The sequence below is a fragment of the Pogoniulus pusillus genome, chromosome 33 (genome assembly GCF_015220805.1).
Source record: "Pogoniulus pusillus isolate bPogPus1 chromosome 33, bPogPus1.pri, whole genome shotgun sequence".
NCBI classification, from domain to species: domain Eukaryota; kingdom Metazoa; phylum Chordata; class Aves; order Piciformes; family Lybiidae; genus Pogoniulus; species Pogoniulus pusillus.
In genome coordinates, this window is record NC_087296.1 from 5,580,136 (window position 1) to 5,605,671 (window position 25,536).

The following is a 25,536-nucleotide window of genomic DNA, read 5'->3' on the forward strand; positions in this document are numbered from 1 at the left end:
TCCTTACCTAGAGTAAACTGGGCATCTTCCTTTGGATTAACATTTCTGTTGGGCTGTGCCTCTGTTTTGTCATAAGAGTTGAATTCTGTATCTATTTTCCCAGGTATGTACATGCCTGCAACTGTGGTGAGCCCACTCTCTGTTCTATTACCTAGAGCAATCATAACAGCACTTTAGCTGTAAATTGGACATGGTGGAGTGTGTGCAGAGAAGGGCCACAAGGATGATCAGAGGGCTGGAGCATCTCTGCTGTGAAGACAGACTGAAAGAGTTGGGGTTGTTTAGGCTGGAGAGGAGAAGGCTCCAAGAAGATTCTCTTGTGGCTTTCCTGTATTTGAAGGGGGCTTACAGGAAAGCTGAGGAGGGACTTTTTAGGATGTGAAGTAGTGATGAGATTAGGGGGAATGGAGCAAAACTAGAAGTGAGTAGACTGACATTGGATGTTAGAAAGAAGTTCTTAAGCATGAGGGTGGTGAGACACTGAAACAGGTTGCTCAGAGAGATGGCAGAAGCCCCATCCCTGCAGGTGTTTGTAAATGAGGCTCTGAGCAACCTGATCTAGTGTGAGGTGTCATTGCCCATGGCAGGGAGGCTGGAACTAGATAATTCTTGAGGTCCCTTCCAGCCCTGGCAATTCTATGATTCTAACTTATGAGACTGTGTATGGTACCTCCATTCCTATAGTAGCGGCATGTAATTCCTCTGCTATGGTTTGCAAACTCATTTTACACCCTCAAATAGCACTTTCATGTACTTGATATTTCTGTATGTTAAGTGTGAGAATGCTGCAGTCTGAAAAAAGTCCCAACAGCACAGGAGTTATTATTGCACACATATGGGCATAGCAGTTGCACTGAAATAAAACCCCAAACCTCTGCTAAGTTATACCTTAGTAAGAATAGCATATAATTTCAGGCTGTAGAAGAATTTAGGCAGTAAGATACCAAGACATAATGAAGTAGCCTTTAAAGCAGGATTTATTCTGACTTCATATGATACCAAATCTGTGGTTATTCCTCTTCAGCTTGGCTGTGTGCTGAAACAGCTTTCATCACTTAACTTCTGCTGCTCTGAAGCAAAAATAAATTGAGAACTGTTAAAATGAGGCAGAGTGGGCAGTGTGGGTAAGGAAATTTTGTTTTCCCTGTAGGAATTCTTCAGGTAGAGAAAAATAGGATGAAGAAGTTAAAATGCAAGTGGGGATACCAACCATGTTATGGAATAGGTCCATCATACTCTGCATGGAGAGCATACAGCACCTGGGTGGAGAACAGGCTTATGATTTTAATGAACATATCATAGAATCATAGAATGTCAGGGGCTGGAAGAGACTCAAAAGCTCATCCAGCCCAATCCTCCTGCCAGAGTAGGATCTCCTATACCAGATCACAGAGCAATGCATCCAGGTAGGTCTTGAGCATTTCCAGAGAGGGAGACTCCACAAGCTCCCTGGACAGCCTGTTCCAGTGCTCTGTCATCCTCACAGGGAAAAAATTCCTCCTCATGTTTACATGAAACTGCTTATGCCTCAGCTTCCACCCACTGACTCTTGTCCTGTCATAGGGCATCACCCAGCAGAGCCTGGCTCCAGCCTCCTGGCACTCACCTTTACATCTTTTTGAACATTGATGAGGTCACCTATCAGTCTGCTCTTCTCCAAGCTGCAGAAACCCCAGCTCCCTCAGGCTCTCCTCCTAAGAAAGATGTTCCATCTTACAGCCTTTCCCAAAGGTGATCTGCAGTGTAATACACCAAGGTACCACTGAATTGTAGCTGTTTTGCAGAGAGGACAATATGCTGCCATGACTTGTCCTGCTGAAACAGACAGGTGTGTGTCTGGGCTGCCAATATTCTCATAGTTCCCATCACAAAGTCCTGCCCTGTGCTTTGTCTATGTACTTTTCTCACTCCACAATTGCCATGCAACACTTTTTGGTCTGCTTTTAGCACTTCAAAAGGCCAGCTGCTCACTCAGATTAGCAGCTATCTGGTTATCTATAAACAGCATATAGCTTCTGCCCTGGGGAGGTGCTGAGCTGGAATAGAGACAAATCTTTGACAAATTGTCTGAGGCTCACTCTTGGATAATTATTCATCCAGGACAAAAGTCAGCAAGGCATCTAAATATTCTTCCAAGTGTCTTATGCCACTGAAGATTGTTCTGGCTTATTCATGTATGTTATCGCCCATTAGTGTGATAATAGACAGCAAACCCCTATTTCGCAAATGAAAAGCTATGAGCAGCTTCCTTCATGGTGCAGAGCTTGGGACCTTTGGTGGCCACATGTGCCACTTGTATGCATTTGTGCATTGGTTTAGAGGAGTTCTCTGTACCCTTACGCAATCCCCTCTTGAAGCACAACAAGAGTGACCTGCAGTGATGATGTTGTTTGAAGTTGCGTGTTTCCTGGGCTGCAGTTTGGTGCGGCAGTTTGAGTAGAGACACAGTAGATGGCAGTGCATGATACAACTTACCTCTGCCGCGCCACTGTGCCCAGCGGTGCCTGTCCGCAGCCGCTGGGATTGTGCGGGAGGGCGTCCCCTGCTCCCTGGCTCCATGCCGAGGGAAGGAGGAGGATCCTGCCAAGGGGTGTGCTCTGAAGCATCACTTTTGCTCTGTGGATCAAGGCTGGTGAATCAGCAAAGGAAACTGCCCCTTAATCACTGGCAGGAGACTCTGAAGGCCACCTACCTCCTGACAGATGTGGCTTTCAGCAGAAGGCAACCCAAGAGTATTTTTGTTTTCACCTGGTTTTGCCATCCACACCTTCATTCTTAATGCTTTTGCTGCTTCAAAACCTGGGCAATTTGCACACCAGTGTAATTTTTCCCCCCATGCATACTCTGTCACTGCTTAAATGTTGGAATGCTCCTCAAGGTGTTGTTAAGGTTCCTGGGAGACATATGTCCATGGCATGATCGTTCACTCAGAAAGTGGCTCTGATTTTCATCTCAGAAAGGCCAAAAGAGTAACAAGTAAAAAAAGACTACATTTTTCTTTTTCCCTGGATGCCATTCCTCCAGGAAGAGGCTGGAATGGTTGAAAAATGTCAAAACCACTGTGGGGATATTTGCACATCTGTGAACTGGTGAAGAAGCTCATCTGCCAGAGCAGCTGATCTGAGAAACAAGAATACTGCAGCTACTGCCTGCTTCAAATTCTCTTTACAGAGTTAGCTTAGGATTTTATAATATCTAACATTAGCACTTAAAAGAGCCTTATCTTTTTTAAGAAACCAAGTGCAAATTTTGACTGTAATCTTTCTCCTGCTTATCTAGGGAGGAGAGCAGATCTACACTTTGGCCACAACAATCTCAAGCAGTGCTGCAGCCTGGGGCAGAGTGGCTGGACAGCAGCCAGACAGAGAGGGACCTAGGGGTGCTGGTAGATAGTAACTGAACATGAGCCAGCAGTGGGCCCAGGTGGCCAAGAGAGCCAGTGGCATCCTGGCCTGGATCAGGAGCAGTGTGGCCAGTAGGACAAGGGAGGTTATTCTGTCTCTGTACTCAGCAATGCTCAGGCCACACCTTGAGTGCTGTGTCCACTTCTGGGCTCCTCAATTCAAGAGAGATGTTGCGATACTGAACGTGTCCACAGGAGGGCGACAAAGCTGGTGAGGGGCCTGGAGCAGAGCCCTGTGAGGAGAGTCTGAGGGAGCTGGGGGTGTGCAGCCTGCAGCAGAGGAGGCTCAGGGCAGAGCTCATTGCTGTCTGCAGCTACCTGAAGGGAGGCTGTAGCCAGGTGGGGTTGGTCTCTTCTGCCAGGCAAGCAGCAACAGAACAAGGGGACACAGTCTCAAGTTGTGCTGGGGGAAATATAGGCTGGATGTTAGGAGGAAGTTGTTGCCAGAGAGAGTGATTGGCATTGGAATGGGCTGCCCAGGGAGGTGGTAGAGTTGCTGTCCCTGGAGGTGTTCAAAAAAAGCCTGGATGAGGCACTTAGTGCCATGGTGTAGTTGATTATCTAGGGCTGGGAGCTAGGTTGGACTGAATGATCTTTGAGGTCTCTTCCAAGCTGGTTGATTCTATGATACAATTCTGTTAAACAGCACAGCTAACTCCCAGCAGTCCTATCACCAATATTTGTCTCTCTTATGAATTTTCCAGACCACACAATCACTGCTTTATAAACAAAACAATATCAGTGAGAAATCAGTGCAAAGTCACAAGAGTATCCCACAGAGAATTCTTAATTCTCAAGGGTTTTGCCTGACCCAGTTTAATGCCCCTGAGATCACTTCTGCAAGCTTTGGCACAGAGTACTTACCTGTGCTGGTAAGAGGGGCTGCTTCCCTAAGCTCATTTGGAAACAGACTAACCAGAAGAAAAGATCTGAACTGATAGTGCCACAGAACAAGATACCTTATGGTGAGGCAAACTGAGCTCCTACAAGCCAGAAACCCTGCAGTGCAGCTGAGAGGAAATCCAAACTTTTCTCCCACGTAGCTGAGGTGCTACTTTTTCTTCCCTGCCCTGTCTCCCCATGTGGTCTGCTCTGAGTTTGCTGCTTTGTGGACTACAGGCCAGATAAATTCTTCCAGAGGCCTGCTTTTCCATTGCAGCCCTCACAAAAGCTGTGATTTTCCTTCCAAACTGAGCCAAGGAACATGTGAAATTCCCCTGGTTTTCCTAGAACATGCTGCTATTGGTTGCTGTTTGTCTACTAATGGTTTGCTCCTGGACTCTGGGCACTGGTTAATTATTATGACAAATGGTCACTCTAGAGACCAGCACAATAAAAAGGGAAGTGTGAAGCTCCTGTCTCTATTGATTTACTGTAAAGCTCAAAGAGTTGATCTGCTTGCCTCTGTGTGTTACCTCTCTGTGAAAGTCTTGCATGGTCCTACTGCCTAGTGGATGAATAGGCTTAACAAAAGTAAGAGAGGGGTAATTCTGCACCAAAAGGGACCTGGCTCAGCAGGTTTGACTCATTATTTTTGACAATTCCTTCTTACACAGACCTATTTTCAAGCACTGCACCTTTGTATTTCATGCTTTTACTCTCGGTTTGCCCTCTGAGTTTTGAGAGTTCACTCAGAGGAGGACAGAGTTGTCAGCTGTTCACTTCTCATTTATAAATTGGATTTGGCTTTAGTTATTTGTTTAAAAATTATTAGACAAAATAATTGCAACTGAAATAACTGTTTCAGTTGTGTGTTTCTGGAGTTTTTCAAGCTTGACTGTATCTTTCTTGAGCAAGGGCATCCAAAATTGAACAGATGTTTCTCCCCCAATCACCTTCATTCATAACAGGCATTCAGAGAGTGTTGCTGAAATATTCATAACCCTTAAGAGATAACAATGCATGAATACTAATGAGCAGTAAGTTGCATGGTGCTTTAAACAGTGACATAATAAGGCAAGTCCAATCTAACCCATCACATCATTAAGTATTGCCTTAGCAGCAGAGTTTTAGGTGTAAATTTCAAGTGTATTATTCCCTCTAACAGTCACAATAAACACTAAAAAAAAAGGGCACTGCAGGAAAGATGCATTTTGGTTGCCAAAGATATTTTGCCAGTACATTTAATATATCTTGAGTTGAGAAGTAAATGAGAGATTGTTTAATAGCCTCTCCACTAGGATTCCTAAATGGACATCTGTGGAATATAGCCAAGGCTAACACTGTTGTTGAAGCTGATCTTTAAGATGTGACTAAAACTGCTTCAGTCTTGCAGTCCATGCTTAACACCTCCAGATGTGGAACAAAATAGAATGAACCTGGAGGTTAAGAACCTGACAGCTCAGCTCCCTAGCCACCAACACTTGCTCTGTGAGGTCTGTGTAGACTTGTGCCCTTGCCCTGCTGGCAGGACATGGTGGCACCACTGTAACACAGAGCAGTGCCACCAGCAAGGATGTCACTGTCTTTGGCTTTTAAAGTCTGATGCCCTTTGACTTCCAGATGATATCATCTGCATTATGCAAACGCATGCTGCATTTCCCTGCACTAACAAAAGAGCTGCTTCAGGCCAGTGCACCGAGGTGTGAGTTTGTCCCCTCAAATACTCTACAACTTGTCCCTTTTCACATAGTTTTACAATTACAAATTACATTATTCCACCTCTCTCTGCTGCCAGTGTTTAAAGACTCGTTGCCATGGAATTTCAGATGAAATAGAAATAATGATGCTGAGAGATGTTAGCTGACATCCTCTGTGACTGGTGAGCTCCAGTGCTTATCAAGACAACCCCTTACAACATGATCAAATGCTGGAAGTGCTGACATTTCACAAGCATATGTCAGCAGGAGATGAGAAGTCTAAAATGTTGGGGGGGTTGGCTTTTGGGTTTCTTTGTTGTTTTTGTTTTAAGGAAGGGCTCAGGTAGTCAAAATATCCTAAGTGTTCAAATCTGTGATTTATAGCACAAGGCCTAATTCAAAACAGTCACTTGTCATGTTTTTATCATGAAAGATGGTGGAAGGGTGTGCTGGTTTGAGGCTAATTGGAATATTTTAATGAGAGATGAGATCATTGGTTGTGAAAAGAAAATTATTATGTCTGGATCATTCACAATGGTACAAGGTGCAATGCAAAAAAAAGGGCAAATGGAAGGCTATTATCAAAGGAAAGGTTAGCTGTTGACACCATGCACCATTGCCAGTACAATCTGTTTGATTGCTGTGTGAGATTGTTAGTAGGTGAGCACACAGACCTGACAACTAAAGTGCTGGGCCTCCAGTAGCTATTTTAGCCCCTGGAGTTTCCCTGGGCTTTGATGTCATGCAGAGATGAGATTTGAAAGGAAGATTCCCAAGCAGCAAGCCTTCCTTAGTGGCAACTTGGAGAGGTAGTTGCCATGAGGGAACTGACTGAGCACAAACTTTACATAGAATCACAGAATGGATCAGGTTGGAAAGGACCTCAGAAATACAATCACAGAAATGTCCAGGTTGGCAAAGCCCCTCAGGATCACCAAGTCCAACCTAGATCCCTACTCTACAAGATTCACCTTAAACCATAGCCCTAAGCACCACATCCAAACAACCCTTAAACATGTCCAGGGTGGGTGAATCCACCACCTCCCTGGGCAGCACATTCCAGTCCCTGACCACTCTCTTTGTGAAAAACTTTTTCCTAATGTCCAATCTAAACCTCCCCAGCCTCAGCTTGAGGCCATTCCCCCTTGTTCTGTCTCCAACTACCCTTGTTCTGTTTCCAACTAATCTATTTGGGTTTCACCCTTCATCCTAATAAGCTCAGAATTTAACCAAAATAACAAGTCCTTCCACCAGTACTTGTGTTTTCTGTTTTTCCCATCAGTTACATATTTGTCATCAATTGAAGTATTAAAAGGAAGACTTACTCTGCATTAATCTGAAGAATAGGACTTCCTCTCAAATATTTGTTCATGTCCATCTGTCCAGCCACAGGAAACAGTCACATCACTGTTCTATATGTACATGGTGACACAGTAGGCTTGACAGGCCCAAAATAGGCTTATACATGTCCTGGCTTGCCCAGGCATGTTTTTCTGCTCTCCCTTGTGTTATGGGGAGAAGCAACTGCAGGAAAGAAGACAAAAGAAGATGGAGTCACTAAGTCTAAGGACTGTGGCCTGCCCAGACTTGTCTTGGTCCTGTAGTAAACAAGGTACACACACTTAGATTGTGCCTGCCTTGTGCAAGGTCTATGCTTTTCCCAAATTTGGTTAAAGCAAATCTATAGCTTTGCCTAATGCAGTCAGGCTTGTCTAACTGCCATTTTGATTGGCTGTTGTGTCCAAAGGGCAATTGATCTCATCCCACATTGATAAAAAGAGATACGCAGGTAAATGCAGTGTGCTCTGCTGCTCTATTCATGCCTGCTGCCATTGCTTACAGCCTGTTTGCCTGGAAACTCCACTGTCATGAGTTTACCAGGAAGAGACTCTAAATGCCTCCACACAATTGGCCTGCATATCCAGTGTGACATCATGCTGAGATTGCACACTGCAAAGCATCCTGCCTACACCTGAAAGTCTACTGCCAAGGCGAGAAGCCCTGGAGATACACAGACCATCCAGAGGAGCCAGGGCACAAGGTCAGAGATTGTCTGCCTCGTTTCCCCAGAAGCCTGGGAAAAAAATCAAGTTTCAGTGGCCAACAAGACAGAGCTCCCTGAAAGCATTTGGGCACTGTCTGGGACTGTATCTAGCCCCACAAGTCAGGTAATAACAATTTTGTGAGTAAACACTTAAAAGCCTTAGTAATTCTCCCATTGCCTTCTGCCATAAGCAGAAAAGAACTCCTTGAGTCCATCTAGCAGGCAAGTGGTATATTGACCACAGGAATCTTCTCTTTCAGTTCAATTAATGTTTATAGATTTTGCTGCTTACTAATAGATCTGGTTATTATCTGTAAAATGTTTCCATGACCATGCAAAGAACTGATTATTATTAAAATGAGTGGTGGTAAGAGTTCTGAAGATCAAAATTCATAAACAATATTAATTTTGGGGGAAAAAAAAAATCATCCTGCATTAATTATCCCCTTCCTACCCCATGGCTTGACTAAAATACTTACAAAACTGTATTTGTTGCTGTGTGAGCATTCTTGCAGAACATCTGAGAATCTCATTTACCAGGGCAGTCTCAAAGAGCCTCACAGAAATAGGTTTGGAGTTGTGCATTTTGCAAACCAAGCTTCGTAATGTACAGTAAATGATAATAAAAGCATTACCAGGGTTTGAACTTTGTTCTTACTATGGATTTCCATGACTTTTATGCCTCTGGATTTATGGCCAGTTCCACATTTCATTGACTTTTCCTCAATATTTCATGGCTTCTCTTCTACATTTTAATAGAGGTGTCTTCTGGAAGGGAAATTTATGGAAAGAACTTGACTTCCACACACCCCCCCCCCCCCCCCTTCTCCTGCATCTCTGAAGTGTCTGGGTGTGTTTTTCAATTCTGTCACTTCTCCTGAAGAAATGTATCATCTGCTTGGACCATCTGTAGCTCTCTGGGATACCTCAGGAGATAGAGTAAGGAAACAGCAGTTAAAAAAACCCAATAGCTTTAAAATATTATTTTATCTTTAAAAATCTACAGTCTTTCTCCTCAGGGTGAACATCAGCCCTGAGAGCCATATTTTCATTTATAAATGCGAGGTGTAACCTGTCTGTTTGCACTCTGTGCCTCACAGAGTGCCACTCAAAATGTTACCCTGGAACAGGTTGTGAAAGAACAAGAGCTGCCTCTTCAGGAAGACACATGTTCCTGAGTTAGGGAGTCGAGGGGCTGGAAAATCTATCACATTCTCTTCAGGGTAGTTAAAATAGTTGCTTGCCTTTACTGTTAGTGTTCCCAGAGTGCAGGCTGCTTCCTTACTGATTTTCAATTTGAGGACAGAAATGGTAACTCCTTTATCCAGCACGGGTTAGAGATTATTAGTCAAGTTTTGGCTCTCCAGCAGTGGCCCAGGATATTGCATCTAGGCTCTGTGGCAACAGCATGCTCCAGCTCACCCTTCTGTCCTGGTGCTCTGAAAGGGAGGCATGGCCGTGATATGCTGGTCCAGGTTTCTGCTCTGGAGCAGTTTGGCAAAGAACACTGATCTCTGCCTGGGTCATTTTTATGCAGCACATGGCTTGGGCATGCATCTTAGTCTAAATCCACTCTCCAGTATGCAGGTTTCAATGCAGCATCAAAGAGGACATCTTTCTAGGCTGGCTGGGCTGCAGCCAGTGTGCTTGTGCACATACTGGTTAACACCTAGTGAGAACTATTTGCTAAAGAACCCCAGTTACTGGTCTCTGAGTGTAGAGCTATCTGCACATAGACATTTTGAAGTCTGCAGGTAGAATGAGAGCTGATTAGCAATTCCTGGAACATCAATATAAGAGGAGGAGCTCCACAGCAGATCCTTTGCCCCAGCAGGCTGGTTTTGGCAGAGTGAGCAGCTTTGGTTAGATGAGAGACCTGCACATGGCAATCTAACAAGGCTGACATGACTGGAAGTGACAGAATGTTATTACTTTTGCCAGTGGTGGAGTGATCTGTTGCAAAAATCACAACACACCAAGACACCTCCTTATGTCCTTTAAATTGCACTCACTGGCAAAGCAGCAAACAAACCCACCAGATGGCAAGTAAGAGAAGCAGATAAGTGCTAGGCTACTTTACATGGAATTTGGCTAACACCTTTCACCTCTACATGACCTGGCTACCCCAGTGACCCTATTAGGTAGGAGCTGACAGCTGATAACAAGTGAGGAGCAGCCCCATCAGATGCTGTTGGCAGATTCAGCAATCCAGAACAAGTCCACCCTACATGGGTTGTTAGGGTCCCTTATGTGTACCTTGAGCGGTTTGCTCATCCCCTCTAAAGAAGATACTTATCACCACAACTGATTCTTCCCCTTGTGTCCTTATGTCTTGCAAAGAGAGCCCAAGCTGTGCATTTGGGCCATACCTGCTGAGAGCTCCAAAGGTATAAAAAAGTAACCAAATTCACACAGAAACACATCCAGGTGGGTTTTGAATGCCTCCAGAGACAGGGACTCCACAAGCTCTCTGGGCAGTCTGTTCCAGTTCTGTCACACTCACAGTGAAGAACTTTTCCTTATGTTCACATGGAACCTCCTCTGCTCCAGCTTATGCCCATTGCCCCTTGTCCTACCATTGGACATCACTGACCAAAGCCTGGCTCTGTCCTCCTGACACTGCCTTTCGCATCTTTATAAACATGAACCAGGTCACTCCTCAGGCTCCTCCAGCCAAAGGGACCCAGCTCCTCAGCAGGGACATGTTCCACAGTACTGTTAAACTTTATTACTTCTCTAGCTGAAAAAAAAAAAAAATCACAGAGATAATGCAAGCAACATATTTATGACCTCTTAAATATATAATCAAATCTACCAGAAAGAATTAGATTGTTCACTTGATTAGCCTCATTGCCACTTGAAATGTGCTCCAGATGCTGGAGACATTGAATTAATATTTAGTTTTAAATTAACACTTCTATATTTAAATTTATTCATTATTTACTCACAACCTTAAGATGAGATATTTTCCCTTCCATTAAACCAGCAGGGCAAGTATTTCTTTTAGGTATGATTCAAATGTTTCTTATGAGACTTTATAAAGTGTAACTTTTAACTGTTATTAGAAATTAAGTACTGTTTTTCATTGCCTTTTGAGTTCAGGTCACAGAGAGAGCTACACAGGATCGTTTATAAGGGAAGTACTGTTAGTGGGACACAGAAGGCAAACAATGAGCAATAGTAGCCATGTACAGTCTTACCTGTATAGGTCAGTTTTCTAAGTATAAAGTCGAATTTATATTACAGTTTCAGGTGAAAATTTATAAAGTGCATGAAAATTAGGTGCTCAGCCAGTGGGATGAGTGGCAGGACAGGAGTAACCACAGTTCTTCTCCTCCCTTACTCCTTCTCTAACTTGAAAGACTACTTCTCTCATTTTGAAGCAGCTTGGGGCTGCTCAGTGTCTGCATGGTCACAGACTTGAGAGAAGGAGCTTGCTGTACACCCATTTATTTACCTGGGTTCTGAAAAAATAAGTGCCTTCCTCTTAGTCCTTGAAATCTGGACTACAAAGAGGCTTGATGCTAATCATTTTGACCCAGAGAGATGCGTAGATCCCAAGAGCCCTCTGCACCAACCTGTGCCTTCATTTAGAGGTTATGGTTTTGTCAGCACTCCTTAGTGTTGCCACTTTAAGAACTAGATTATTCTATCTGTATCAACTAACTGTTCTCTGCAAAAAGAATCATAGAATCAGTCAGGGTTAGAAAGGACCACATGGATCATTTAGCTCCAGCCCCACCACCATGCCCAGGAACACCTCACACTAGATCAGGCTGTCTAGAGCCTCATCCAGCCTGGCCTTAAATTCCTCCAGGGATGTGTTCCTCTATGATCTGTGTTAGATAGTATTGTCCTGCTCCAGCAAGGGGGTTGGACTCAATCCCTTCAGGTCCCTTCCAACCCCTAACATCCTATGAACTCATTCCAGGGTCTCACCACCCTTATGGTGAAGAACTTCTTCCTAACATCCAGTCTGAATCTACCAGCTTCTAGCTTTGTTCCATTCCCCCTAGTCCTATCATCACCTGACATCCTAAGAAGTCAGTCCATATCCTCCCCCTCCCCCCCCCCACCTTTCTTGTGTGTGTCTTTAATGTGTAAGTTCTTGTAAAGATCTTTACTTTTTGGAACACACATGGAATTTTTTTGCTGGACTGGAATCACTACTTTTGTCATCCTGGATGATCTTTAATATGATTAAATGGTTGTTTAGTTGTGCTGTCATAACTGCTAAGCTATGTCATAACTTACTGTCATGCTGTCATAGCTGTTACGGCAGTGCCATCTGCATTTAACAGCTGTCAGCACTGTGTCTCAGTAATTCTTAGGTAGCAAACTGCTGTTATTTTGGCCAGATGTTTAGTTTCTTCAAATATTTTGACCAAGCCAAATAGCTTATAAAAAGATTTGAGGACACTGCGAGACCAGTAAAACTGAAAGTAAGATCCTATTTCTGAAGCATGTCTTCAACATCCTTCTCTCATCTACATTATGATATTCTACTATAGCCAGTGCTGTCCTACAAATGCAGCATGGAACAGACAGAGCTTCTTCATTAACAAAGATGGTCTTTACATCCTTTCCTTCTCCCTGCCTTTTCCTCAGAAGAGCCCATCAGACCACCCCAGTGGGATATTTTGCACAGGAGCAGTGGAACAAACCTGCATGAGTCAGAGGTTTGATTCTCTTTAGTATCCAAACTTGAGAAATTTCTACAGGGTCCAGTTTAGAGGTAATTGGGTGCCTAGAAATGCAAAAAGGTCTGTGCAGGATTTGCTAAATCTTAACCAGCTTATATGCTTAGCTCTTATTGACCTCCTTTCAAAGGGTTTTGATTCTTTTGTCTGCAAAACAAGCTGAGAAATCTGAACCAATCAGCTTCTCAAAACTCTGCACACTTGTTGATTTTGATAAAGGCAGACAGAACACAGCAAACCCACCCATGAACTGCAAACATTTTGGTATGTGATATCACAGGAACCAGGAGGTGCAGAAAGAAATTATAAAGGAGCCCTCCATCCCAGTTTCACCTGGCTTCATTATCACTTCCAAAGCCAATTTGTCAGCTGAGAAGCACTGAGTTCTTTCTAAAGCCTTACTTCTTGTTTGCACTGAGTGGCAAAGTCAGACCTGATCTTCTTTCTGTCCTTCTCAGCCACTGGCATGGAACTAATTGTAGAGAGTCTGGGTCACTGAACAATTACAGCATAAAAGACAAGTTAGCTCTACTTGTCACCTGTTTCCTCTTACTTGCAATTTGAGGTGGCCAAGGCAAGGTAACAAATTCAGCTTGTGGAGAGCCTTCCCACTCCCATTCTATTCAGACACTAGTGTCTACATTAAAAACATCACAGGAAATGGAAATGTAGCTATTAAACAGATTTAACTATGAAGTGTGAATCGCAAAGATGGTAGCAGTGGTGGTTGTGATTCTGTTGTTGAGACATTCTTGGATGAAGGTGGTATGAAAGGGGGAAAACACATCTCCTGGGACAGCTGGAGCCTTTATCCAGTACCTCCCTGTTGCCTTTATCTACTTACCTCCTATGATGTGAAGGTTGTTCTGAGCAGGACAGACACAAATGCACACAGGAGAAAAGGTATTTAAAAAAAGGCCTAATGTACCCAATTCTGGGGGACAACACATGCTGGTGAGAACTGCAAATCACACTGAGAAAGTGCCAGAAGCCTGAGGTTTGCTCCTACCTAATTAGCTTGTTAAGGTGTTAAAAATGAAAACACCAAATCCTTGGATATTTCTTGCCTGTGTTTTTTTTTGCTTACACAGACATGAAGAGACACATGTGCATAGCTAACATCTGATACAGAAGTGGCTTTGCTGTACTTCACCTCCTGTATGAGACAAACTTGATTTGTTTTATGCTGTGCTCATGCAGCACTCAAAGCAGTGGTGCAGTGGTGTCCCCATTTGTGCCAGGGGTTCTGGTAACAAACGTCAGTGCTACCACCAAGTGTGGAACATCTAAAACATGATAAAGTGAGTCCACTTAGGTTTTCTCTTTGGAAAGCAAAGCTGTTCTCATTGCTACTTAATTTTAGTGTCCTGTCAGAGAGCTCTTTATTATAGATTTCAGCAGTCCTTAGAATGATCCATGCTTAGAGCTAAGCAATTTACAGTCAAGAACAGTCCATTAGCAGGAGGCACCCATACAATGTGCTGACACAATGCCCTCACCTTAGTCTTTCTTAGTCTGCTCTAGAGAACATCTTTTATGGGAAGAGCCTGAAAGACCTGGAAAAAAAAAAGGCTGAAGGGACACCTTACTGCTCTCTACAGGTACCTGAAAGGAGGTTGTACTGAGGTGGAAGCTAATCTCTTCTCCTGAAGAACTAGCAGTAGAACAGAAGTAAAGTGGCTTGAAGTGGTGCAAGGGAAGGTTTAGATTAAATATTAGAGTGGTCAAGCATTGAAGCAGTCTGCCCAGGCAGATGGTGGAATCACCATCCCTGGGGGTGTTCAAGCAGTCTGTGGCCATGGCAGTTTGGGACAGGGTTCAATGGCCATGGTGGTGTTGGGTTGAAGGCTGGCCTTGATGATCTTGGAGAGCTTTTCCAACCAAAATGATCCTCTGACAACACAATACTGCTTACCTGTCAGCTGCCAGTTCCACCAAGTACTTCAGCTCTTCAGCAGTGACCAGGAAGAAGCAGCTAAACGAAGAGGAGCTCAGCCTAAGTAAGGAGGCTTAACCAGCACCCATGGGTGATGTTGGTTTTTGAGCAATCATGACCTATCTGCCCTAGCTAGCCGGGGGGCCAGCCAGGCCCCCCGGCCTTTGAAATCCTCCACCAGACACCCAGTGCACACCACAAGAAATGGGGACTCACCGGTGGCGATCGGGGGAGGATCCCTCTGCCCGCAATGGGCAAGCTTGGGGCTTGCTTGCCCAGGGCTGATTATAAAGGGGAGTAGGCAGGGAGTGCAAAGTGGTCACACCTGGGGTGGGAGGAGACTGCAACAGAACCCAGGTGCTATGAGTTTGAGGGAAAAAAGGAGAAAATGCAGTGTGAGGTGTGGGAAAGGGGCAGGCCTGGTGGAAAAACGATGTGTGGATATGGTGCTTCAGCACATAGTTTAGTTGGGTTGACAGGTGGACTTGATGACCTCAGAGGCCTTTTCCAACCTTAATGAGGGCACCATTCTATGATTTAGAGTTGTCTAAAATTTTGGAATCACAAATCAACTCCCACCTGCAAAAATGCCAAAGCAGCCTCAAAATCAACCTTTGTCAGAGCTTTAACCATCTCCCAACTCCAAACAAATGCCCTCAGGTTTCCTGTGTCTTTTTGAACTATAAACCAAAAGGATATTTTTGTGGCTTAATTTAGTTGAGGTTCATGATTGTTTGGCTGCTATAGATCATATGCTATGGACACTGATTGGCTTACATCAGATGTGATGGCTTAAGGGATGAGTTAAGAGTAAGATAACAGTATCAGGATTTTATGTGAAAGCTAAAATCCAGTTCCTTGTATTCAGATGATTTTCCTCTGTTTTTTTCAGAGCCTTGGATAGGAATATGCCTATTTCCATACTTGAAACAGTGTTTTGAACCTCTTGAATCAAAACAGCAAAGTGTTTTCCTTTTCTGTGCTTCCACAATCTTGGGTTTCTTGTGGACTTTCTGCATTAGCAACTGCCATTTCTGGTAGCCTGAGTGCAAGAAGATGAGTTAGGGAAAAGGAATGTAAAATGCTTAATTCTGCAATGAAAAATGTGACATTTTGTTGTGCACAGGATGGGGTCTCTGAGAATGTTCAAAGAGCCAAAAATGACAGAAAAAAAACAACCCAGAGCTGGAAAATATTTTTAAAGAGTTATCTTTTTTTGGTTTTTATTTCAGAAGCACTTACATCTTACAGCCTTGTCAGATGATTTATCCTTCCCTTTCTGAGGCTGTCCCTGATGCTGTTCTTCAGCATCTGATTTTTATGAGCCTCATTCCTGGTTTCTAGGTCACCGAGCCCAGAGGCAGCTCACGATTTGCTGTTGCCTCACTTGCTCACAGTGCGGGAGATATTTTGCTCTTCATCCATTAATGTGCAGTTAATGCAATCAAAAGATAAGAGAAATCTATAGCCTTCCTTTTATGTAAGTCTGTTTAATGTGGGAAGGCAGTTAGACCTGAATACAGAACAGTAAATAAGATCAAATCAAGTCATAAAGGAATCAATAAGGGATACTGTTTTATAAGCCAAGGATTTGATTTTTCCTCACAGTGCTTTGCTGAGGAGGCAGATTTCTTGTTTTCTCAGTAGAAGCTGAATAGTAAGTTCAGAGCAGCAGCAAATTTCTGACACATACATTTAAGCATTAGCAGAGGATTTTGTAGCCTAGCACTGCATTGTTTCAACCCCCAAACAAAGGTATTAAAGGCCAAGAAATTCAAGTTAATGAGTGACAGTTTGAGTACAGCACAACATCTTGGAGAGTTTGATATCTCTGTGAGGACTCAGTAGCCAACAGATCGGTGAAAATAAGATGTGGGCATTTGCACTTGTGCTCTTTACCACATGTATTCAGGAGCAGTGTGGCCAGTAGGACAAGGGAGGTAATTCTGACCCTGTACTCAGCACTGCTCAGGCCACACCTTGAGTGCTGTGTCCAGTTCTGGACACAATTCAAGAGAGATGTTGCGATACTAAAGGTGTCCACAGGAGGGCGACAAAGCTGTGAGGGGCCTGGAGCAGAGCCCTGTGAGGAGAGGCTGAGGGAGCTGGGGGTGTGCAGCCTGCAGCAGAGGAGGCTCAGGGCAGAGCTCATTGCTGTCTACAGCTACCTGAAGGGAGGCTGTAGCCAGGTGGGGTTGGGCTCTGCTGCCAGGCAAGCAACAAGAGAAAAAGGGGACACAGTCTCAAGTTGTGCTGGGGGAGGTCCAGGCTGGATGTTAGGAGGAAGTTGTTGGCAGAGAGTGATTGGCATTGGAATGGGCTGCCCAGGGAGGTGGTGGAGTTGTCGTCCCTGAAGGTGTTGAAGAAAAGCCTGGCTGAGGCACTTAGTGCTATGGTGTCGTTGATTGTCTAGGGCTGGGTGCTAGGTTGGACTGGCTGAGCTTGGTCTCTTCCAAGCTGGTTGATTCTATGATTCTATGTTTTCTTTCAGCTTTTGCAGTGCATGCAGGGGAATTTTGTCCCCATGGAGCTTGTATGTGCTCACACGCACCCTCATTTCACAGATTCAGGGAAACATAATAAAGAAGGCACAGCCACAGTCAAAAGCAAATTCAATGAAAATGTTCTCAGGTTTAGTAATTTATATTCATATTATGATGGAAGTCGGAGCACGAAGTAATTTTTGCCAATATCAGCTTGAAAATAGATGAGAGTTTGTAGAGACTTTGTCTCTGATCATTTAGTATTTGCTACTTTCAAGCACTTTGTGACTGAGTTTTATGAGCATGAATGATCATAGAAAGCAAGTTTTATGCTCCTGTGATCACAGGGAAAATGTGATTTCTGTGACTTAAGGAAAATAAGCTTGCTTATTAAATGTAGAGTTTCCCCAAACCTGAGAATAAATGTTTTTTCCTTCGAACTAGAGAGCACAGACAATCATAGAAAGACAGTGAAGCAAAGATTGCTCCTCTGTAGAGTCAGGTATAAGGCACAAAATAAACTGTTCAAGAGAAGAAATACAGTGGAGAAAATGAGAATCTGTGTGGAGAAATTATGTGAAAGGAAAATGAAAATTTGCCAGAAATGATTCACTGTGGACCTCATTGAGCTGCAGTGCTGAGTTTCTGAGTGCCTCACCATTACAGAGCGTGAAGTAAATGAGCATAGAATCATAGAATCAGCCATGCTGGAAGAGACTTCCAAGCTCAGTCAGTCCAACCTAGCACCCAGTCCTGTCCAATCAACCAGACCATGGCACTGAATGCCTCATCCAGGCTTTTCTTCAACACCTCCAGGAACAGCAACTCCACCACCTCCCTGGGCAGCCCATTCCAATGCCAATCACTCTCTCCGCTAACAACTTCCTCCTACCATCCAGCCTAGACCACCCCGGACACAACTTGAGACTGTGTCCCCTTGTTCTGTTGCTGCTTGCCTGGCAGAAGAGCCCAACCCCACCTGGCTCCAGCCTCCCTTCAGGTAGTTGTAGATAGCCATGAGATCACCCTTGAGCCTCGTCTGCTGCAGGCTGCACACCCCCAACTTCCTTAGCCTCTCCTCACAGGGCTGAGAGATTGAGAGATCTTCCTTAGTGCAGATTTGTTTAAGACAAATGTGTATGTGTGTGATTTCTCCTTGGGCATTTGCTGAAGAACCCATTAGAATATCCAGAAGATGCCATTCCCCCAGATGAATATGGACTTGGGGTGTTTCTGAGATGGTGCAAGGAGAGAGACTTTTCATATAACTCGAGTGCTTGTCATGTGTACTTGCACCTGAAAACCAAGGTTGTGTAGCTTTGGGTTTGAGGACACCGAAGTGTTGAAAAAAAGGTTGGATGAGGCACTTAATGCCAAGGTCTAGTGGATTGGACAGGGCTGGGTGCAAGGTTGGACTGGATAATCTTGGAGGTCTCTTCCAACCTGGTTGATTCTATGATTCTATGAACACAGGGAGGGACACCATGTGTTAAGTGCAGTCCAAGAAACTATGGCAGTGGCAGCCAGGACTGTATCTGGTTCTCAGAATGTCTGAGTCATGAAGTTTCACTAACATCGGGCACCACAAAATCAATTCCTAAGTCTTACACTGCTGCTTATGACTGCAGTTGGCTCACCTGCAAACAGGCTGTTACTCTGTGCTTACAAAAGTGTGCTCAAAACATCTCTTTTACCCTTCAACATAGACCCCAGCCCTGGATAAATCTTCCTCCAATTCCTATTTAATTAGCAAGCTATTCAGCTGGTTGTCACCCTGCTGTTACTAAGTGTTTCCAGTCCTAGTATCTGATGGGACATGAAACCTCAAAGTCATCTGGCTGGTGCTTGATGGAGGCTGGCTGCCTGCTGCTGGGAACTGCCCCGGACGACTTGTTCCTGGTGTCATTCTGTAGATGTCATGTGAGGAGTGACTACAAATCCATAGCACTTGGAGCCTTAGGGCTTCCTCTGCCTGCTCAAATGGATCGGAAAGACCAGTCGTTGTCTCGGCAATTGTCACATCACAGATGTGGCTTCAAAGAGCCGGTGAGAGGTGATGGGGAGGAGGCAAAGACCGCCTCTCCCTTGGGGCTGCAGGGTTTCTCATTCCACTTCCTGCTGCCCCATTCCACATGGAGCAGCACCGCAGCCAGCCTGGCTCTCCTAGGCTCCAGTGCTGGCAGAAACAAGCAGCCACTCTTTGCTGCCACCCAAAGTTGCCCCAGCCAAGCTAGAACATGTTGTCTAGTTCTGGCCTTTTGTACCCACAGAAACTCACTGCAGCTGGATTTTTCTCCCCTTTCAGAGGGAATATGCTTGAATACTCCATTAAAATCTTGTGATATTTTTCTTCCTCTATCTTTTGTGTCTTACCACCCCTGACACATGGGCACTGAGTGCTTCTTTTCAGCTGAAGACAGCTGAAACAATATGGCCTTTTGAGGGGGGGTGGCAGGAGCCTCCATGTTTTGGTTGACACTTTGATTTACAATTCATTATTATTTGGTTTCACAGTGAAAACAAATATGATGAAGGAACATATGGAGAAGAATGAGTGTGTGGATTTTGCTCAGAACTGGCTGAGAGTGCTACATGCATATGTACAGGACTCTGCTACTTCAGCTCTGTCAGGGAACATGCAGGATGTACTGAAGTGAATGAGCCAGTGCTGGAAGATGTGAAAGAAGTGGGAGCTAAGGGAGCCTGTTCTTCACCTGAGAAACTAATTTCTGCCACTTAGTGGGAAGAGACCTTGGCCAGAAGCAGCACATGCCACACAAGCAACCCAGCAAGAGGCAGTTGATTTGCAGTAGCACTGCTTTCTACACTGCATCATCACTGTGTCTAGGCAGATGACTTCCACCTGCCTTGTTACCAAAACTGTGTGACTTTCAGGTGTTTTATCTGTTACAAGATGCTCCAAAGAGAGCCTTAGCAGTTTGCCCCATGTCAGTGCACGATGAATGCAGAATCCAGTTGTTCTCTAGTTTCCACGTGCTGCTCCAGATTTTCATAGTCTACACTGTCCTCTGCTTGCTTCGTGTTTCACTGGAAATCATAGAATCATAGAATCATAGAATCAACCAGGTTGGAAGAGACCTCCAAGATCATCCAGTCCAACCTAGCACCCAGCCCTATCCAGTCAACCAGACCATGGAACTAAGTGCCTCATCCAGGCTTTTCTTCAACACCTCCAGGGACGGTGCCTCCACCATTTCCCTGGGCAGCCCATTCCAATGGGAAATCACTCTCTCTGTGAAGAACTTCCTCCTTATATCCAGCCTATACTTTCACTGGCACAATTTGAGACTGTGTCCCCTTGTTCTATTGCTGGTTGCGTGGGAGAAGAGCCCAACCCCCACCTGGCCGCAATGTCCCTTCGGGTAGTTGTAGACAGCAATGAGATCAGCCCTGAGCCTCCTCTTCTCCAGGCTAAACAACCCCAGCTCCCTCAGCCTCTCCTCATAGTTTGACCCCCCCATGCAATAGCTTGGGCTTGCCTATTGCCTTATGCTCTGGCCACAGAAAATAAGCATCTGAGATTAGGTTATTACTCTAGTCCTTTTAAAACAAGGTAGGGATAGAATGGATAGTCGTTGGAAAAGGGATTTGTCTTTCCTCCTGGAATCTGAAAACTGAGAGTGTCTTATGGAAATGCATGTGGAGCCAAGATTCATTGCTGTTTGCATAATGCTTAGATTAGAAGCTTTACTTGCCTTAGAAGGCAAGTAACCTTAGGAATAAACTATGCTGACTGCCTGCATGCCAATCCCTCTGGACCTGCCCTATTGTGATCTCATTAAAGTATCATTTAGCTTTCATTAAGGCAGAAAGCAAATCCAGAAGTGGCTGTCAATCTAAGCCTATTTTATAGTTCCAGGACCAAATCCTTTTCACCTCATTGGAGGAAGTTATCCCACTTAAAAGCAGTGAAGTATTTCTGTAAGGTTTGCTCTTTATCAGAGCAAACTGCTACTGCTGCTAATGAATCTGCTCTCTACTGAACCTCAGCAAAGTTCGAAGGACACAAAACTGTCTTCTTGCTGAATGGTAAATACAGCCTGGTCATTGGAGAACTGCTCAGGTCTCAAATGGGCAAGTCTGAGCCTATTGATTTAGCTTGTTTTAAAAGGAGCAGAGGATAATTCCTGAAATCAGGCTTGATGGTCCCTTGGGCTCCCATCTGAGCCCATGGGAGTACTTTCTGTAACACAACGCAGCACCCGAGCCTTGCTGGCAGCCAGAGCTGAGGTATCAGATGGAGATCACAAGTGAATGGGAAGCTATTTTACACTAAAGCTTAATATTGTAGAGGAAAACAGATCTATTAATCAGGCTTCTAGGCAAAAACAAGAGCTGACAGTTACAAAGTATTGCAAGGAGAAGCAAAGAATGTAATAGCAAGATGTATAAGCATGAAATGATCTAGAACTGGTCTTTCCTTTTTTGCTTGTGTGGTCTGACAAAGTGGTTAATTGAATCACAGAACAGTTTTAACAGGAAATTTCTTGTGACAGTAGACATCATTGAAAAGCATTCAGGCCATTGGCTGGCCATTCAGGCCACAAGTTTGATTCTGTATTGCAAGGAGTCTGCTTTTTTGGGCATTTGGATAAAACCAAATGTAGTGCATCACACATTACACATTGCCTGCGCTCATGGTGAGGACAGGGGATTGCAATTATTCCACTTCAATCAGGAATTCCCAGTAAGTGTGGGACATAAATTCATCCTGAGTCCCTGCTTGTTGTACACACTGCCTAGCATTACTACCCATTGAATGCTCTACTGAGGTGCTATCTGCTATGCATTTTGCCTTGCACTACTCTTTTGTTCAGAGGAGTTACTGTAAATTATTTGTTGTGTAGTAACCAAGTTTTGATGATGTCTGTAAACCTTAATGCTGAGTGCTGGACAGCAACAGAAGAAAAATCCCTGGAGGTATTCAAGAAAAGACTGGCTGGGGCACTTAGTGCCATGGTCTAGTTGATTGGTCAGGGCTGGGTGATTGGTTGGACTGAATGAGCTTGGAGGTCTCTTCCAACCTGCTTGATTCTATGATTCTATGAAAAGGGTTTCCCATTCTGAATTGCTTTCAAGCCAAAGACTCATCCTGCAAATGCATCTACCCTGACCACTTCAGGGTTCAAACAGGACTCTAAAGACACTGCTGGCACAGAACCCATCTCTAAGCAAAAGGGTAGGGAAAAAAAAATCCAGTGAATAACTAAAACAAAGAAGAGAGCCAGTGATAAAAGCTGATACATTGGAAATGAGAGAAATGTCATGGGTGAAGTTCTTAGTCTGCTGAAAAGATTGGCAGTGACTTAATTAGGGCAGAATTTAATCAGTCTCTGTTTTCCTTAACAGAGATTCATGTTATTCCTGACTGGTGGTTTCTTAAAAGCATCAGTATAAAAGTGGATATTGATGGAGCCAGAGTAAAGCTCCTTTTCAAGAGTGTGCTTCATCTATCTAGGGTAAGAGGGGCAAAAATGTGAGGTAATTGTTAACATGAACGGAAAAATGGGCAATAGAACTCAGAAGCCTTTGACTTGAACTTTGTGAATAATTTGAAAGAAAAAGGTGCTTGAAAAGATGGATTTAGGATTTTTTTCTTCAATGAGAAAGTATTGAAACAATCCTGTCTTGAATTTCCCCTCACATTTATTGCTTTAACATGTGAAATAAGATGAATATAAAATAGTATGTTTAGCTCTATGGGCAACAAAACATCTCATTTGCCCTGAAATGATTATTCTTTTCATTGTGTTCATTTTGTTTCATTGCACTGAAAAAAAACCCCATTTTTTTAATACCCTTTGCACCATCATTATTGGATTGGGGTGAAAGGGGACACAAGAGACTATTGTCACGCACAGAAGTATATGAGCAGGCATAAAATAAATGCAGAGTAGGAGATATTGTTGTCATTTTAATATCCAGTAACAACAGCCTGATTCACAATGCAGTGATCTGATTGCTTCATCAAAAGTGTAGCAGTGGAGCTGAGAGGCATAAAGATTTTGGTTAGAGTGCAGCAACATATTTATGTGTATGTGCAGGCATGTACTGGGTACGCATAAATGGATTTATAACAGACACACAACCTGCTGGAAGAGAGGGACTTAGTTTTATTTCAGTTTTAGTCACATACTCTTAGGCTTGATGCAGAGGGCTCAGAGCATTGCAAGAGCTTCTGTAGAGAAGGACACCTGGGTGTCTGGAGCAGAGGAGGGAATACAAAGCCTGGCTCTGCCCTAGACCTCTTGCTTAGCTTGCCAGCTTGTTGGGCAGGATGGGTTTGCCTGCTCTTGTTACACTGCAACAATCCGTTGTGGTTGTGAGCAGTGGCTGTTTGAAGGTGTGTTACAGCTGCTCTCATGGTAACTGAAGGTCACTTTCAGATATTTTGCCTCCTTTGTATGCCTTTTCCTACCATCATGTCTGGCACTGTTTCCAAGGCTTTGCCTGGTCACAAGGACCAGCTCATGGTTCCCATAGACCAATCCACCATCAGCAACCATGGCACAGGTGGCTTCACCTTTGAGGCTGCAGACATTTGTATGTGTAAAGAGACTCCTTGTGCTGCCCTGGCCAGCACAATGCCCTGTACTCAACACTGCTCAGGCCACACTTTGAGTACTGTGTCCAGTTCCAGACTCCTCAATTCAAGAGAGATGTTGCGATACTGGAAGGTGTCCAGAGGTGGGTGACAAAGCTGGTGAGGGGCCTGGAGCACAGCCCTGTGAGGAGAGGTTGAGGGAGCTGGGGGTGTGCAGCCTGCAGAAGAGGAGGCTCAGGGCAGAGCTCATTGCTGTCTAGAAGTACCTGAAGAGAGGCTGTAGCCAGGTGGGGTTGATCTCTTCTGCCAGGCAACCAGCACGAGAACAAGGGGACACTGCCTCAAGTTGTGGCAGAGGAGGTCTAGGATGGATGTTAGGAGGAAGTTGTTGTCAGAGAGAGTGATTGGCATTGGAATGGGCTGCCCAGGGAGGTGGTGGAGGTGCTGTCCTTGGAGGTGTTGAAGAAAAGCCTGGCTGAGGCACTTAGTGCCATGGCCTGGTTGATTGGCTGGGGCTGGATGCTAGGTTGGACTGGATCATCTTGGAGATCTCTTTCAACCTGGCTGATTCTATGATTCTGTGCTACCCCAGGATACTGCTCCAGAAAGGTTTAACAACGATAGGTAATACCTTAGAGCAGGAGCTGCTGACCACCCACTCCTACTTCTCTTTGTGTGTGTGTGTTGATGTAGTAAGTTTACAGCTCTGTAAGTTTAATTTATTGGGAAGAGATGAATCTGCCCCTAAGTTGTGCACCATAAACAGGTGATCATAATACATCTGCAGGAATATTTTTCCACTAATGATGTAAATGGGAAATGATCCTTGCCTCTCTTACCTTACCCCCAACTCTTCTGCCAAACAGGAATTACTGGTGGGTGGATCCAGGTGAAAGCTGTCCCTAGTTTGCACAAAGTGGAATTGGAGGAGCTGGTGAGAAATTGTTCAGAGTTCATTGTGCTTTGTTCTTTTTTTTGACTCCTTGGAAAAACAAATTTCTCAGCAGTGATTCCACAGGACTTCTCACAGAACTTCTTCAGACTGGGAGCTGTAGTTTTCTACCCTGGAAAACCAACATCTTCCTGGGCAGTTTGGCCACATCCCATGGAGGTGGATCCTTGAAGTAGGTTTGGAGATGTACGAGCAATCTGTGAAAATTCGTGCTGCTGTTATCTATGCTACACCCCTCCATCAAGATTACTTATGAGCACTGAGTGCTGGTTTCCAGACCTGTCAATCAAGCAGCTTTCACCAGAACTAGACTGACTTGAAAGAACCAAAAGAAAAATACCCCTAATTTTCCCAAAGGGATCATTTGCAGTGTGAAAGCTGCTCATTTCAGCTGCAAACAATCCAAATCTGTAACCTTTAGTGAGACTACAATTTACTTGGTCTTTATTGACTAAATGAATCCACATCTCGCTTGTTTTCTTTGGTTTTTTTTCCCCTAGTGCTGAGATGAAGTTCAGATGTTTACTTGGAGGCAGTCATTTTGAATTTAACCATGAAAAGCAGAAATACAATCTCCTAGTGCAGAAAGACTCCTTTCAGTTGCTTTAGCATTTGCAAAAATGCTCTATAGTAAGCTGGTTTTAAACTCTGGGTATTAATTTTATAAGGCTTCTACCCCTCCCTTTAATGACTGTTTTGATTGATCAAATATTTATGAAGTTCAGTGAATATCTGATGAAAATTGAAGAACCAACAACAGAACAAGCAGACACAGACTCAAGTTGTGGCAGGGGAGGTTTAGGCTGGATGTTAGGAGGAAGTTGTTTGCAGAGACAGTGATTGGCATTGGAATGGGCTGCCCAGGGAGGTGGTG

General features: G+C 44.2%; 1 long non-coding RNA gene across 1 annotated transcript in view; it reads right to left on the reverse strand.

Annotated features, from left to right (window-relative positions):
• Positions 1-431: 431 nt before the first annotated feature.
• LOC135189635 (uncharacterized) overlaps positions 432-25,536 on the reverse strand; it is a 932,873-nt gene continuing 907,768 nt past the window's right edge. Inside the window, exons 2-4 of the long non-coding RNA XR_010308179.1 lie at positions 14,642-14,701; positions 1,211-1,259; positions 432-1,070 (exon numbers count right to left, since the gene is read on the reverse strand). This is a non-coding gene — a long non-coding RNA (uncharacterized LOC135189635). The remainder of the gene's footprint in view (positions 1,071-1,210; positions 1,260-14,641; positions 14,702-25,536) is intronic.